The 11644-nt window shown below is 43.0% G+C and overlaps 1 long non-coding RNA gene across 2 annotated transcripts; it reads right to left on the bottom strand.

Annotated features, from left to right (window-relative positions):
• Window positions 1-322: 322 nt before the first annotated feature.
• Window positions 323-11604, bottom strand: LOC141960306 (uncharacterized). 2 transcript variants are annotated; one of them, XR_012633601.1, is made up of 4 exons: window positions 11475-11604; window positions 4350-4570; window positions 1542-2643; window positions 323-1300 (listed from the first exon to the last, which is right to left on the bottom strand). It is a non-coding gene; the product is annotated as an uncharacterized LOC141960306 (long non-coding RNA). The 2 variants fall into 2 exon arrangements; XR_012633602.1 differs by having other exon boundaries at window positions 323-1671; window positions 2161-2643.
• Window positions 11605-11644: the final 40 nt, after the last annotated feature.

The following is an 11644-nucleotide window of genomic DNA, read 5'->3' as shown; positions in this document are numbered from 1 at the left end:
GTCGCGAGCGCGGGGCACGCCGGGAGCCCCGCCCCCTCCCGGCGAGGCGCCGTCACGTGGGGAGATTGCGGCGGGCGGCGCCCCCTGGCGGAGGTGCGGGGAGCGCGGACGGCGGCGGGGCGGCACCACCCCCCGGGGGACATCTGTCGGCACACGGAGGGTACCCGGCGCCCGTCCGGTTTGCCCGCGCAGGAAGGCTCGAGAGACGGTGGTTTCGGCTGCCTGTCGCTCCCCGGGGAAAAGCTACCGGCGCCCGAGCACCGAGTTAAACGCATGGCGGCTGACGCTCACTGCAGACGAGTCCGGTGTTTGAGACCGTGTGCTTTATTTGTTTCATTTAACTTGACCTTTTGCCGATTCCACATTTAATTGACTTAGTACTCGGACTGGACTGCGACATGGCTGGTGACCGAGCCTCACCAGGCAAAGAAAGGCAGCAACAGAAAAAACAGCTGCTTCTCAAACCTGACGGCCAGGAGGCAGCTGCAGCTTGGCGTCGGGAACACCAGCTCATCCAAAGCGTGAGGCTGCCGGCGCCCGGCTGCGGTCAGGCTCTGTGTCAGGCACGTATGGGGCAGCCGTGAACGAAGCCCAGAGGTGGGATGTCTTCCCTGCACAGGGACAAGGCACTTTGTAGGATAAGAGAGAAGTGAAAAGCACTTCCCATCTCTTGGTCTGCGCAGGGCGGTGGTGGAGTCCCCATCCCTGGAGGTGTTTAAGAGTCGGGTCGACATAGCGCTGAGGGATATGGTGGAGTTGGGAACTGTCAGTGTTAGGTTAATGGTTGGACTGGATGATCTTCAAGGTCTTTTCCAACTTAAGACAATTCTGTGACTCCCCTCACTCTCCCAACTCTGCAGGAAGGTGTCTGTCAGCAGAGGTAGACCCCAGCCCATCTAAGACCTTTTTCTTGTGAAAGAATGCAAACAGGGAAACCCCACTACCCTCAGCCCCTATGTCCAACTCCTCAGGGCTGTCAGTAGAGCTCGTTTGAGGTGTGTGGAGAAGGGAAGGGAGAGGTGCTCTCTGGCCAAGGAAGGTTAGACAGGTTTGACGATGAGGGGTGCTGAAGCTTTGAATGTTGTGAGCAAATTGCCAAGACCTGGACAGCTGGTCCAGTTGTCTACATCAGGAGCTTGGTGAAAGTGTGCTGCAGATCCCTCTTGGCTCATGGGCCCCCATTTCCTTCTTATACCACGGGGAGCAGAAGAAAGTAATACTCAGCACGGAAACACAGCACAGCCAGGGAGCGCAGGCTGGGCAGGCACAGGCATACAACACTATCAGGTGAGTGCTTCGGCTGTTGGCAAACAGGCACAGAAATTCACAAGTGTTAGGCATGTCTCTCTGGCACAAACCAGATTCTCCCCAATTCAGAGCGTCAAGAATTGTACTTAGCTCTCAGGACATGCCTGTACAAGGGCAGCATGGGCACTGCATCTCTCAAGGACAGCTCCAGGCGCTGTCAGTTCCCACCCTCCTGAGCACATGGGACCCTATTCCTAAACCCATCTGGCAGTTTAAGCCACTGCGAGGCTCACCTGGGCAAAACGTCCTCTAGCCAAATGTCTACTGCTTGGTGGGCCACGGAATATTTTGGGTTTTATCTGCTGTCATGCCTGCACATGAACTGCCATGTGGATGTGTCTTCTTCCCTTGGTCAGGATGTGTCTGAAAGTAGAGGCAGGCTTACATTCAGCATTTGTGTGTCAGTAACAACTCTAAAGCTAGTTTACATAGCTTTTTTTACATAGCTAAAAAGCTGTGTTTCCAGGAGAGCCATCATGCCCCTATTTGCTTAGAAGATAGCATCTCAAAATACAGAATCTTGAAAGGTGCAGCCCTCTCAAAGAGAGAAGATGACAGAGATAGATGGGCTGTTAATTTAAAACGAAGAGGCCTTAACACTGGACACTGCTAATGTTTTGTTCCAGTTTTAGCTGTCTCAGTCTCTTTCCACCACCAGTTAGAACTGTATTTCTGACCATAATAGCTACAGGGGTTGCAGCAGTGACATTTTCCCCAGCCCTTGGCCCTTGACTAAATGAATTAGAAGTTCTAAGAAATTTATTCCAGCCACTATAAAAGAAAACTATTGATTTGCTTTGTGCAAATAGCAGGGTGCAGTCCTCCAGAAATCAAGCACAAAATGAGGCCTACCACAGCTGGGATTTTTGATGGTTCCACAGGAGACCGGAAGGCTGTAAAGGATATCTGAATTGCCACAGCACTCCTAATTTCCAAAAAGGGTCTAAAAATTAAATTGGGCTATTTTAACAAGTAAGATCTTTAAGCAGTATAGCAGAGCTGATATTTTAGACTGCTGTTTATGAGCAAAAATGACACCTGATTAACAGTAGAAATACAGCAGTACAAGATGGTTAACAGTATGTTTGAGCTCTAAGTTGGTTCCATGAGAAAAGGCTGTAGCGGTGCAGAATTCCTGTTAGCATCCGGAGAGAAGTATTTAATTTTCCTTCTGAAATGTTCCTTTCAGAGAAAAGCCTGGTAGAAGATCTGCACATGCATCCATTCTGCTTTACCTGCTAAAGAGTTCATTAGCAAGGAGGGTGTTTTTAGGCTTTGAGAGCAGGTTCATTCCTGCACGTTGACACAGTATCCACTCTTCAGGGTGACCTAGAACTGGAGGCACAGCATGAGGAACAGAGGGTTTGTAATTACAGTGGTTAAAATTCTCTCAATTCCCCCCAGAAATCTACCTTTTAAAGCTCTCTCCCTTGAAATGACTTTCCAGAGTCAGGACAGTATTGCTCATCTCATGACAGAAAGGAAGTAAGAAGTTACATTCCTGAGAACAGAGGAAGTTAAGGGAGGTGACAGAGGGACTGAGATGCACCTTATTCAGCACTAAGTTTTAAGGGAACCAGGTATCTAAGGAAGGTGTTGGGAAGAGGTGAGAGAAACAGCTGTTTAGGGGAGAAACATGTGATTGGAGATAAATATTCCAAATACTTCAGATAGCTATGCATTCCCTTATCTGCCCCAAGCAGATGAGTTAGCCCTTGAAAATGCAATTAAGACTATATAAAGCCATTTTTCTCCACATGTAGGTTGACTTTCCAGGGAACTGAGTACATTCGTAAGTGTGCTGGGTCTGTGTGTGTGGCAGGGGGTTTTGGTAGTGTGAGAGGGGGCTACAGTGGTGGCCCCTGTGCGAAGCTTCTCAAAGGTCCCCCAGCTCCAAGTCAGACCCACCTCTGCGCCAAGGCGCAGCCAAATAGTGATGGTGGCTGTGCATCTGTGATAATGTATTTAAGAAGGGGAACCTGGGAGGAGGAGATGGAGTTATGAGGACACCTCTGCAAACACCGAGGTCAGTGGAAGAAAAAAGGAGGAAGAGGGGGAGGTGAGCAGGAGCAGAGACCCCCCTGCACCCATGGGTGAGAGGGCAGGGCCTCCCACGCTGCTGCCTATGGAGGTCACCAGTGGAGCAGATGTCAACCTGCAGCCCGTGGAGGACCCCACACCGGAGCAGGTGGCTGTGCCTGAAGAAGGCTGGGACTCTGGGGGAAGAAGCCCCCACTGTTGTAGTTCTGCACTGGGAAGACTGTAACATGCAGGACTGACCAATGCCAGAGCAGCTTGGGAAGAGCTGCTGCCTGTGGGAAGGACTCACGCCTGAGAAAGTTTGTGGAGGACTGTGTCCCATGAGAGGGACCCCATGCTGAAGCAGAGGAAGAGTGTGAGGAGTCCTCCCCTTGAGGAGGAAGGATGGGTGGGACTCACCACCCCCCCGCTGTCCCCTGTCCCCTACACCGTTGGAGGGGAGAGGTAGAAAAATTGTGAGCAAGCTGAGCCAGGGAAGAAGGGAGGGGTGGAGGAAGGTGTTTTTAAGATGTGGTAATGTTTTTCACTGTCCTACTCTGTTAAATGTTGTTGTTGATAGTGTTCAAATTAAACTGATGTTCTTTTTCTTCTCCTCATGAGTCTGGTTTTGCCCATGACTGTAATGGGTGAGTCATCCCTCCCCATCCTTATCTTGATTCCTGAGCCTTTGGCTTTATTTTCTCCTTCCCATTCCTGATGGGGAAGGGGTAAGCAAGGGGCTGCATGGTGCTCAGTTGCCCTCTGGGCTCAAATCACTACAGTAAGGAAGAATTTTCCTCTTCAAATGACGTGTTGACTCTTCCAAGTAGATCATATTTATTCAGGTGTCCACTAGTTCTATTGCCCACCATACTTTCTACTAATTTGCAAGGGAGAGAGAGCAGACTTCCTGCCCCAGCCCATTAGGCACACTGTCTTCCATGGAATTATTCTTAACAACTGACATCACATCCTGTAGACACCAGGTATGGGTACACTTTAAAAACTGTAGTTATTCACACCTGTTAGCAATTTCCATCTGGTCCTAGTGGTTTCTTACTGTCATTTTATCAGTTTCATCCATTCTCTCTTCAAAATCCCTTCCATTTCCAGGATATCTACTGGTGAACACCAGCTCAAATAGTTTATGAACTTCTCTGCAACAGCCTTGTTTTCTTTGAGTACTCCTGATAATACCATGGTTATCAATTAGTCCAGCAGACTTCTAAAAGGCTTCCTTTTCCTAAGGATTGAAGAAAGATTTATTATTAGCTTTGATTCCTTTGAGGAGGGACCCAATCTGTTTTCTTACATTTAATCTGCAGGAATATGTAGGTTTTTTCTACTTTTTTCATTTCAGTATTACTTCATCTTGTTTTAAAGAAAGCTTCTTGTTTCTAATAGCCTCCTTTAGCCTGTTGTATACCTGTGGTCCCTCCCTTTTGCTCATTCTCAAGCTTTCCTTAATAATCCAAGTGTGTACAGACCTGAAATTTCTAAAATGTGCATCTTAAAACGGCTTCCTTGCTGCCTCTAAGAATTTAATTTAGCTGCACTTTTAAAGTTACTTTTTAACAAAATCTCTTATTTTTACATAGGTCTTCTTTTGAAACCGAGGACAAATTTGCTGAATGTTTTGGCTGCTGCTGTTCCTGTAATGATACTGCATCAAAGTATGATAAGGCAGTTGTCACAGAATGGCTCTTCAAATACGAGATTTCAAACCAGATCCTGAATGCCACTCAGGGTGAAGTCAAAAGCTGTCTATCTTCTTGTGGGCTTTCTAACAAGCTGTTCCATGGAAGAGACGCTGAAAATGCCTAAAAAGTCAGTCTCTGCGTTACATCTAGGTGTAACGATTGTACATTCTACATACGAGCAACGTAGCCTCCTGTTCCTGCTGTATTTTCTGCCCTTGCTGATCTACTTGATCCTCCATGGAATTTCACTATTAGTAAATCAGACCCAATATTGGTTGGTTAATTATGGAACAAGACAGTAATTATTTGTATTCCTCTAAAATCTCCTTCTTTAGGCTTGACATATCTGTGCAGATACTATCTGATTTCTAAGAAGTTTGTCAACTGGATTTGATTTAAAGAGCAGTTTTTCCAAAACCAAAATGGTTTTAAGAGGAGGTGAACTTCCAGTCACTCTGAAATCCGGTCAACACTGACTAAAATGTTGCCTGGCTCAGTAACTCCTACAGGGGCTGTGCTACTATCAGACTTCCTGGAAGATACAGAGGTGCAAGTAAATCCACATCCACAGATACACTGTGCCTGCAGAAAAAGTACCAGGAAGGGCTTATGGTACTCAAGAAAAGGGCTTCCCTTCAGGACTTCAAGATTTTTATAGAGCTGCAGACAGGAGATGGATATGTGAATGTTTTAATAAAAGGTATCTGTTACTGGCAGTATCAGTACACAATCCTGAAGACTGGTCATAGTCTCTGAGCCAATAGGGTAGCGCAGGGTATCATATTTGTTGTTTCTTTACTACTATGAGATGGAGTAAAGCTGCCTTCTACTATATGTTTGTAGATCACTGAATGGCCATCGGTTATAGTGAAAATGTATTGTAACGGTACATTTTCTGCTGTATTTTTTCTGCCATGGAATTCATCTTAGTGTTATGATTTGATTTTTATTTAACAAAGGCAGAGGGTTCAATAAAGTAATATTTTATCTGGCACCTGACATCTCTAAAGGAAAACATGACAAAAATGTATTTAAGTTCTTAACCTTTTATAATACTGTTTCATACAATAAATACAAAAAAAGTTTTCAAAATAAAATGAGACATATCCTTCCACTGGTAAAAGAGAAATTAAGAAAGAAAATATTTCTCCCTATGATGTATAATGTTAAACCATGTTACGATGGCAAATACATAATGTATTAAATCTGTACATTCAGCAAGTATGTCAATACATGCAGAAGCATTATTTTTTGTCCAGTGACATAGTCTTCATTTTATCTATTTTATAAACTTTGGTTCCTAGTAATTCTTTACAGACTGTTTAACGTGAATACAGTAATTAATGTCTTCCTATTTATTTCCCTAATGTGTTGCCAGATGAATCTGATATTCCATTTTACCTGTCTGGCAACCATACACACTTACTGACTGCCTATTTTAATCCTGCCTTTAAGTCTCTTAACGTAAATAAAGGTAATCCATCCAGGATCCTCTTCCTCTCTGATCATTTTATCTTCAGCTTCTTCTGGGTTTAACTTTGTAATTTTATTCTCAGTGAACCAAGTTTACAGACCTGTATTTTATAGTTTTGAATGTCATTTTACTGAGAAGAACTGTGAATGAGTGTTAACCACCAAATGATGCTGCATGTCATACAGCATTTGGTTATTTCATTTTTCTTATGCAATACAGAGCTAACAGCATGAAGTAATCTATATGTCAGGTATGCTTACTAACATGTTTAATAAGACAGATGAATATAGTACATCTGAGTTCAGAACACGGCCTACCTTATTACAATGCAAATAGGAAGTAAGCATGTGTTGTAATTTGGTACGTGTTTTTCTTTGATTTATTGAATTACAGAGGCACAAAGCCTCTAAAGGTGACATCAGAAGTTATCCAACAATTTATAATAGCAGTGAGAGGATTATGAGCTACTGTAATCTTCAAGTCACTGACACACATAAACAAGATCCTCACAAGTGATGTGGCTGCCTTGCAAGTGATAAAAGGAAAATTAAGATAGAAGGCAAAGAGGTATCACAGATACATCCAGAAAATCACACCTTTTGAAGTTAGTAGAGGAAAGAACATTGAATATCTCTTCTTCAGTAATTCTCACACACTTTAGGGCTCTACCAGTCTTCAGTGTGAATCTAAATAGTTGTTAAGAACATCTATTTTGTTCTGCAAAGTATGACATCAAAGTCAGGGGTGTGCAAGTATAAGCACTAATTGCTCTGCACACCTGTGTCTTACTGATTTGACTGGAAATGGAGTAGATCACTCACATCCGTGATATAACACTTCTAGAATCACTGGGTTCTATGTGATTAAAAATCTGATCATAGTTTGATTTTGTTGGTTTTTTAAACAACAACAACAAAAAAAACAGAGAAAGCACGTTTTGAATTAGCTTTGAGTAAGCCTGCTCCAGTCTGCACTGTGGCTGTAGTGGGCCTTTCAGTAGTTTGCTTTGTTTCTCCACCAATGGAAGGAATAAGAGCGATGCAGGGGCTTACAATATATTGCAAACTCTTTTGATTTCCAGAATTAGCCTGACTTTGAAATCTCATATCATTTTTCTTTAAAGAGTAAAAACAGAGACAGGCATTTTTTTAATGCAACTCTGTTCATTAGCAGAGGATGTTTATAAAGTCTTTTTTTCTCTCTGACCATAATAAGGCTATTTTGCTTTGACCACAGGTTTGTCTTTTCTTCTGGATACTGTTTCTTACAAAGGCTCTCTTTTGCTGTTATTTTTTAAAAATCACGCTATATATTTTTTTGTGGCCATCTTTGAGACATTTGTCTTTGTGTGCACTTGTGATGTTTTTGCCATTTCTCTTTTTTACGTGCATGTACAGACACACACAACCTACATAACTGTTGCATTTGGTAGGAGAATCTCAGTAAGTGCCTGCACCATCTGGCCAAGGCATAATAGTGCACATTTGCATGTGGTCTAGCTCCTGGGTGGTATTTTTGCATTGTTTCAGCTATCGCTAGACAAAGCGGCATTTAATTGTGTCTTCAATGAGCCCGAACAGAAGACAGCTACTATACCCAAGAGCTTCACTGGGAAAGTGCGATTGCCCAACCCCCACTACTGCAACCTACAGAAGCAAAGTGAGGAGGGGGAACACGAGCTAAGGCACGCTCTTAATTAAGTAATGTCAAATTCAGTGGCCATTTTCTTCCTAACCAGCAGCTGTCTTAGCTGCCAGCTGCTCTAGGCTTTTTGCAGCAGCGATCTGACCCATGAGACATTGCTGACCTCTCCTTCTGCCCTTGCCTGCTCACCTCACGCACTCCCAGCCTTGCACCGCGCTGGAGAAGTTGGGAGGACAGCAGGAATACAACACTGGCATAAATCAAGGATCATGAATGGGCTATAAAATTTCTGACTCATGTGCTTCTGTGTGTGTTTGTCTGTGACACAAGGGGACAGGCAGCTAGACAGTGACATGAAAAGCCTGACAGAGACAGAAGAGCTCTACTCAGGGAAGGTCACAGCAAAGGTCAGTAAACTTCCCTGGTAAGGATGAGTGTGCCACCAGATAATGGGAAATGGCAGTGGATGGACCTCCAGGAGGCGTGAATAGGTTCACTTATCAAATCAGAAAATCAAAGCCAAATTGGAAAACAAAAGCACTGAAATACAAGAGAATCCACATAATTTTTACTATGGGGATGATAATACAGGGCTGTTTAAAAGTAAAAGCCATCGCAACAGCAACAACAAAAAAATCTTAGGTCAAATCTTTCAGTTTGTAATTCCTGGCTGATCCACGAATGTAGTCTGTGTTCTTTTCAAACACTGAGGAGGACAAGTAAGCAAGTTTGTTAATTCCTCAATTAGGGGGCTCACTGTTCTTTAAATTACATATATTTTTAAAGTGTTCAATTGCTATGCATACTTGCTTCTTCAAGTAAGCAGGGAAACAGCATGCTCTTACTCTGCACTTCAGAAATGCAGCAAATAAATGAAACTTAACAGAATGAAACCTGTCTACTAGTTAGAATGGGAGTCCTCTTTTTTCCTAACCTGCATCATTGTCAACCACTATAAAATGAGCACAAACATATACCGACATTGTCCCAGTAAGGATACTGAAAGACACAATAGAAGTAAATGGTAAGCTTATGCTCAGACATGAAATTAAATGTGAATTAAATACTAACAAAGTTTAGTAAAGTACCCTAAATTATTAATAATGATTATACTGAAATCTCATCAAGAAGCAGATGGTGACATCGGAGCAGGAGAGAGTGGACTAGATCAACCAGTATGCTTCAGGTTTTTTATACCACGTCAGTGACACCAAGTACTTGTAAACCCTGCTTAACCAGGTAAATGATGTCTACAAGTCCTTAGGCTTCTTTAAATGGCACAAAGCAGCAACTAAAGCATATGAAGGTACCTGTCTTGTGTTGCTTGACAGCTTGATTTGTTGGTTACTTGGAAAAGGAGCAGATTTTTCATGGGCTGTACACAAGACAATACCTGCTAGAAACATGGATCATTTAAGAGTGATTCTGCCCATTCAGTAACATTTTGCTTTAAGAAGGTTAAACCAAGACTTAATAATGACTTGGATCTGGAATATATAAAATCACAATTTGTGAATATGTCCTTTAAAGGTATTTCATGATGTTGGTTGGTAATTGGTTGCCTGTCTTCAGAATTTGGACCTAAATGCTGTCACAGCATGAGCTGCATGAATCAATAAGTAGCTGTTTTCACCCGTTGAAGAAAATAATAATTGCAACCTTTGTATTTTACAAGTATCCTAGAAGCATTTCCTAATTCACTCTCACAATATTCTTTTTCTACAAACAATAGGCAGATACAAGTATTATTCATACTAGAGAAATGAAGGTGAGAACTGTCAGAAAGACAGGTGTCCACCCGCAGTTACACTTCAGTAATAGCATGGCATCAAATTCCCTTGGCTCTTTGACCATGCTAATGAAAGTGTTTATCACACAACAAACCAGGATCAGCTACTTTGTTATCTGTCACCTTGGTCCCCTAATCAGCTGGGCTACTTAGTCACTTTTTACCAATTACACTGTCATAATAGCGAGTATGTTTATATGAATACACTTATTCTGACAAAGGAATAGGATGTATGTTTTTCTGTTCTGAAGTTAGTAAGCAGAAATTTCCACTTAACCTCTAAGCCTAGGAAATACATACTTTTATTTTTATTAAGGATGGGGCCAGAAGACCACAGTGGATAGAATACAACTGCAGAAAATCCAGAGATTATAGTTTGGATTTTGAATCACACTTCCTAGGGGGTCACCTGGATGCCCGGAAATTGAAGAGAATATTTTGTGTACTAAGATCAGAATAAGGATTGGGGTAGTTTTACTGAAGTCAACGACACTGAAGCAGGAAGAAAGACACTGATCCTGCGAAGTTTTGACTGAAATCACAGGCTGTGCTCGACAGCTAGTGGGAAGACAACTCAGAGTTAAACAAGGAGTGGGATCCCAGCACTAATGGCTGGATCTGGCCAAACATGTACCCTTTAGTCTTTTGCAGCTATTCTCCTACTCATTCGGCATCTCTCCATGTTCTTTGTAAAAGCAACTTTCTCTTGACTTCAGAACCAATAGAAAGTGTCTTGCAGTGATAAAATGTTAGAGATGTTTTAGTCTTTATTGTCAACAGCTCTGACAGCGATACTCGGAAAACATAAGCCCAGTTAGCTTTATAGGCACAAGTAGTACCTTCTTCGAGATGAACCCATGTAAATGGGAGAAATATAATGTATGTATTAATCAGCTTTATAACAGCTCACTGGTATGATATAAAGAACAGATATTTAATTTGCACTGTTGCAATACTGTGTGCCTTTCCTACTCCTTTAGAATTTTACCATCAATGTTAAAATGGGATAACCCCGTTTGCCTGTAGAAAAAGAATGTGAATTGGCTTCAAACTCTTCTTATTGTGATGGAAGGGAAAGACAGGCATAACTATTTATTCTCGGAGCAAATTTTGTGGGTATTATTTTAGTAAAATAATTTCTATCAGCTGTTAAATGTCAATTTACTGTCTTTCTCTTTGCAGGAAGACGAACAGCATCCTTCCTGTGATAATGCCACCATGACTGCGTGCAGCTTATTTTTCTAATTTTAGTTACTGCCTTACTAAACACTGAATTTGTGATACTTTTTCCCGCCCCCCAAATGAGAGCTAAAAACAGAGCCAAAAGATTACAGACCACACAGCCCCACAGACAACGCTGCCTAAAGCAGATCCGCTTGAAAAATCTGGGACACGGCCTGAGCGATGAAAAACACGGGGAGCGAAGGCAACGACCTCTCTTCTGCCCTGCTTATGGAAACGTAGGCAAGATTTAGGAGCCTGGTTTACATATATATATATATATATATAATTATATATACACACACAGCCCGCTCCTTACCTCTGCCGCTCGCCAGGCCGCCGCTATCCTTGCCCTCTGGGGGAAATTACGAGGCCTGAAGGGCACCTGAGGTTCCAGCCTCCCCTTCCCCGCGTCTGCGCGGAGGTGCCGCCGGGCGGGGAGAGGAGGGGAGGGGAGGAGCGGCGAGAGGCCTCTCGCCGCTCCTCCCC

This window comes from Athene noctua, chromosome 4 (genome assembly GCF_965140245.1).
Source record: "Athene noctua chromosome 4, bAthNoc1.hap1.1, whole genome shotgun sequence".
Taxonomy (NCBI): domain Eukaryota; kingdom Metazoa; phylum Chordata; class Aves; order Strigiformes; family Strigidae; genus Athene; species Athene noctua.
This window is presented reverse-complemented; position numbering and strand designations above follow the sequence as displayed.